The 5,820-nt window shown below is 42.5% G+C and overlaps 1 pseudogene; it reads left to right on the top strand.

Moving 5' to 3' along the window:
• Positions 1–1,739: 1,739 nt before the first annotated feature.
• Positions 1,740–3,450, top strand: LOC101722501 (eukaryotic initiation factor 4A-II pseudogene; annotated as a pseudogene).
• Positions 3,451–5,820: the final 2,370 nt, after the last annotated feature.

Genomic DNA, 5,820 nt, shown 5'->3' with positions numbered 1-5,820 from the left:
TAATTTTAATCTCTAGCATGTGGAAAGCCAGTTTTTCCAGCACCATTGATTAAAGAGGCTGTCTTTCTTCTAGTGAAGGTGTTTGGCTCCTTTATCAAAGATTGGGTGGCTGAGCATGTCTGGAGTGTTTTCTGTGTCTTCTAGTCTGTTCTATTGATTCTCAGTGCCAGTGCCATGCTGTTTTGTTTTTTTTTTTAATCAATGTAGCATTATTTCTAGTTTCAAGTTGGGACTTGTGATACTCCCTGCACAAAGGCCTCTCTTCTTAAGGAGATTACTTTTCTATCCAACATCCTCTGATAAGCTACCCCAGCTGGGAACAAAAGAACTGTATGGATTGGCACAGGCAGTTCCCAGGGTATGGGCTGAAGACAAGCCACCTGGACTAACTGTGAATCAAGCTCTGGTGGTAGTGAAACTAAGATCGGAGGCAACTCCTGTACAAGTTCACCAGTACTCTCCCCCAGAAAGCTATACAAGGCATCCAGAGACACTTAAAGAAACTCACAGAAAGTAAAATCCAGATCAAATGCCAGTCTTCTTGGAACACCCACTTTTACCACTACATATACCATGGACTAATAAATATGGGCCAGCACAAGACGTGCATACTGTAAATCAAGCTACTGAAACCATACACCCAACGATGCCAAACCCATATAAACTAATGGGACTCATCCCAGCAAGTGCTGCCCCGTTCACTTGCCTGCACTTGAAAAATGTCTTTTTCTGCCTAGAATTAGTCAGTCAACCCATTTTTACATTGCAATGGAAGGACCTGGTTACTGGCCTAAAAGAGCTCTCTTGGATGAGGCATCCCCAGGGGTTTAGGAACTCCCCTACCGTCTTCAGGGAAGCACTGGCCACTGATCTCCAAGCCTTTCCTATGCGAGGAAGTGGCTGTGTATTATTACAATATGCAGATGATCTTCTTTTTGCAGCCCCCCTCTACAAGGACTATCTCTAAAAGACCAGAGAGGATCTTCACCTGCTCTAAAAGGCCAGATATACGGTGTCTAAAAAAACCCCCACATTTGCCAACAAAAGGTCAGATATCTGGGTTTTATAGTAACAGAAGAGGACCATCACCTGGGCACTGAACAAAAACAAGCTATCCGTGCCCTCCCAACCCCAACTACCAGACACTAGATAAGAGAGTTTCTGGGCATGCCAAGTTTCTGCCACATCTGGATCCCTGACTTCTCACTCACGGCTAAGCTCTTATATGAAGCTACCAAAAGGGGAGGAAAAGGAGGCCCTCCTCTGGGAAGCTGAACAGGAGAGGACATTCAAACACTTCAAAGAAGACTTAACCCAATTTTCAGCTGTGGGGCTGTCAGATATAACCAAGACTTTCTTCCTGTACGTCCATGAAAGGGAGTGGCCGCAAGAGTCCTGACACTCTGGGGTGGCCTCTGTGCTTTAAAGTGATTGCTGTGACTGCCCTGCCAACGCAGGAAGCTAAGAAGCTGACTCTGAGACAGCAACTGACCATCCAAGTGCCACATTCGGTTACAACCCTGATAGAACAAAGAGACACCACTGGCTCTCAAACCCAAGGATGACTCAGTATCGGGGCTTCTATGTAAAACTCTCCACATAACCCTAGAGACTATAAATACCCTTTACTTAGCCACCCTGCTCCCAGGTGAACTGGGCATTCCCCTTCATGATTGTGTATAAAATATTCTCAAGTCAGGGAGATCTCATGGATCACCGCCTTACAGACCCCACTGAATACTTCACAGATGGGAGGAGTTTTGTACTGGAAAGAACCCAATGGGCAAGGTTTGCAATGATGACACTGGCCTCTGTGATACAGGCTCAACCTCTGCCTACCGGGACTTCAGCCCAAAAGGCAGAACTGATAGCTTTCACAGAGACTTATCTCCTGACAGGACAAAAAGGCCAATATCCTTTTTCAGTCAGGCGCTGAGTGGTTCTTTGGATCATGTCTGGTGGTTCTCTGGATTATAACAGAACGTGGGGTCCCAGAGGGAATGGCCCTGATGGTGACATCGAGAGCAATGGAATGACACTGTTGATAACTTTGATGATATGAATTTAAACTAGTGTCTTCTTGGGGGCATTTATGTGTACAGTTTTGAGAAGCTGTCAGTGATTCAGCAAAGAGCTATTCCTTGTATCAAAGATCCAAAAGGTAATTCTGGCACATGGAGACTATCTGAGAGCAACTTGTCATGCCTGTACTGGTGGATGAAATGTTCGAAATGAAATGCAAAAACTGCAGGCTGAAGCACCACATATTGTTGTTGGTACACAAGGGAGAGTGTTTGATATGTTAAACAGAGATATCTTTCTTCAAAATGGATCGAAATGTTTGTTTTGGATGTAGCAGATGAAATGTTGAGCCAAGGGTTTAAGGATCAAATCTATGAGATTTTCCCAAAACTAAATACAGCTAGCTATTCAGGTTGTGTTGCTTCCTGCCACAGTGCCAACTAATGTGGTGGAAGTGACCAAAAAATTCATGAGAGATCCAATTCAAATTCTGGTCAAGAAAGGATAATTGACCCCTGAAGGAATCAAACAGTTTTATATTAATGTTGAAAGAGAGGAATGGAAGTTTGATACACTTTGTGATTTGTATGAGACTGTCGCCATTACACAGGCTGTTACTTTTCTCAATACAAGGTGCAAAGTGGACTGGCTCACTGAGAAAATGCATGCCAGGGACTTCACAGTTTCTGCTCTGCATAGTGACGTGGATCAGAAGGAGAGTGATGTTATCATGAGGAAATTCCCATCAGGGTCAGGTTGTGCTCTGATCACTACTGACTTGTTGGATCATAGGATTGATGTGCAACAAGTGTCTTTGGTTATAAACTATGATCCACCTCCCAATCGTGAAAGCTTTATTCACAGAACTGGCAGAGGGGGTCGATTTTTGGAGGAAAGGGAAGGCTATAAACTTTGTTACTGAAGAGGACAAGAGGATTCTTCATGACCTTGAGGCTTTCACAATACTACAGTGGAGGAAATGCCCATGAATGTGGCTGACCTTATTTAATTCCTGGGATGAAATGATTTTGAATGCAGTGCTCGCTCTTGCTGAACAGGCTATCACAACATGCACTGTGCTTCTTTGGGATTTTTAATCTTGTCTCAATGCTCATAACAGATCAGAAATACAGATTTTGATAGCAAAGCGGCATTAGTCATGAGCTCTTATGAGGAAAGTCATTGGCTTTATCCTCTTTAGAGTTAGACTGTTGGGATGGGTATAAAAGATGGGGGTCTGTAAAAATCTTTCTTAGAAATTTATTTCCTAGTTCTGTAGAAATGGTTGTATTAGATGTCATCATTTAATACTATATTTGTGGACTAAAAGATACAAGTGCTGTATAAAATCAGCCAATTATGTTAAACTAGCATATCTGCCTTTATTGTCTTTGTCTTTAGCGTGAACAGAAAGGCCTTTAAAATTAATTTTCTAAGAAAGCATTTTGTTTGGTATTGTATTTATTCAATAAAGTATTTAATTAGTGCTAAGCGTGAACTGGAGCCTGTTGCTAAACCCCAGCAAGCAATTATATCCTAGGTAGGGTTAAACCCCCAGTAAAATTGCCATATTGCACATGTCTTATGAAGTTTGAATGTTAAATAAATTGTTAACAGTTTGGCAGTTTATTTAAAAACTAAACATGAGGGTCGGGGATTTAGCTTAGTGGTTCCGCTGCCTGCCCCGCAAGCGTAAGGATCCCCGTTGGATCCCTGGTACCAAAAAAAAAAACTACACATGAAACTACACACAACCTAGTAATTGCTTTATGGGCATTTATTACAAAGAGCTGAAGTCTTATATTCATACAGAAAAATCTACTCCCAAATATTTATAAAAGATTGATTTATAATAGCCAAAAGCTGGAATCAACTCAGATGTCCATCAACAGGTGAATGGTTAAGTGAACTGTCATATATTCATACCACAAATATTGCTCAGCAGTAAAAAGGGATGAACTACAGATACAAACAACAAAGTACACCAGTCTCTGAAGAATTATGCTAAATCAAAAAGCCAATTCCAAAGTTACTGTATGTATGGAGAATAGATGTTGCCAAAGGTTAAGTGGGGGAGGTGGTGAATAGTAGGAAAGTCAGGGTGGATATAAAGGAGTAATAGGAAGTATGCTTGTAGTGACAGGAAAGTCTGAATCTTGATGGTATCTGTGCCAGTGCCCTGCTTGTCATAATGTACTCTAGTTTTGCAGTGTTACCACTGGAGGAAACTAAGGAGAGTCCATGAGATCTCTGCACTATGTCTTACAATGGAATCTATGGCCATGTCAAAAAAGATTTGATTTTTTTTCCATTAAGTTTATTGGTACATTTTAGGTATACAATACAGTTACATTCATCATTGGGATCTTGTACCTTTACATGATGTATCTTGGTTCTTAATTTTTCCCCATCCCCCTGCCCTCCCTTTACTCCTTCCACCCTTCCTATTTCCAAAGACTTTTTTTTCCATGTTTTTCCTTTTCTCAATGTCAGAAGCTAGAGAAAATAAAAAAGACTAAGAGGCAAAGATGAGCCATGCTGCTTATCCCAGAAACCCCCTTCCAGACTCCAAATTATTCATCAAAAGAGAAAGCCTAGTTTGCCCAGGAAACTGGAAAATACCTAAAAGGAGGTTGATGGAAATTCTCTGATGGAAAATTGGCTATCCCTGAGGTGTTGGCCCCCAGGTTTGTAAGACAAGTCCATCAAGGGTCTCAGAGAAAAACAGCTCTGGAGACAATGCCGAGCCATCACTTCCATGTGCCGCAGCTCACAGCCATCTCCTGAGCAGTCTGTGAATGACACCTGACTGTGCACAGGACAATCCGAGACAAGGGCCCAGTGGCCTCCGGGAATCCAGGAGGTAGGTGCCCTCCCTTATAAAAATTTAGATACAGGTTTCACTAAACTGCCTCAACCAGGAAGCTACCATTTGTTTACACCTTTTCAGGCTGGGTTGAGGCCTTCCCAACCCAGAGAGAAAAAGCACAAAAGGTAACCAAGGTGCTGCTGAAAGACATCATCCGAAGACCCAGACTGCCTTTAACCCTGGGGTCAAACAATGGACCGGCATTTGTAGCTGAGGTAATCCAGAGACTCACACAAATGTTAAAAATAAATTAAAAACTATACACAGCTTATTGGCCACAGAGCTTGGAAAAGATGGAACACATGAGCCAGACACTTAAACAATCACTAAAAATCATTGCCAAGAAAGTCACTTAAGGTGGGATCAAGTGCTGCCCATGATCCTTCTCCAAGTCCAGTACAACCCCACCAAACTGGATATTCCCCTAATGAGATTCTATTTGCCTGGCCACTCCCCCATCATAGGTCAAATTAAAGGTAATCTTTGTAAACTAGAAAAAAATGACCTTGAAGAAACAAATACACCCTTTTTAAAAGGGCCATAAAAGAATCTATGCCTGGGTACAAAAAAAAAAAAATGCCCATAAGCTAACAGATCCAGTACACCCATTCAAACCTGGGGACTTTGTTTGGGTCCCCTGGATAATAAAGGCCGACTCTAGGGCCCATGTGGGATGGGCCTTATACTGTAATCCTATCCACCCCCCTTCTGTTAAAAGTTGCAGGAACTGTCTTAAATTTACCACAGTCAGCTAAAACCAACAGCCCAGGACAAGTGGACCAACTAGCAGGATCCAGACCACCCAAACCAGCTGATCTTGTGACAATATCGGGCCACCACTGAAAACAACAGCCCTGCTCTAGTCACTCTGGAAACTGACTAGGCTATGCATGGCCGAATCCTGAGCAAGCAGCAGCCCTGCTCTGGTC

This window comes from Heterocephalus glaber, unplaced genomic scaffold, assembly GCF_053883595.1.
Source record: "Heterocephalus glaber isolate CG9 unplaced genomic scaffold, H.glaber_assembly_v1.0 deba00000122, whole genome shotgun sequence".
In the NCBI taxonomy this organism is placed as follows: domain Eukaryota; kingdom Metazoa; phylum Chordata; class Mammalia; order Rodentia; family Bathyergidae; genus Heterocephalus; species Heterocephalus glaber.
Note: the sequence above shows the minus strand (reverse complement) of the source record. Positions and strands in the feature narration are given on the sequence as shown.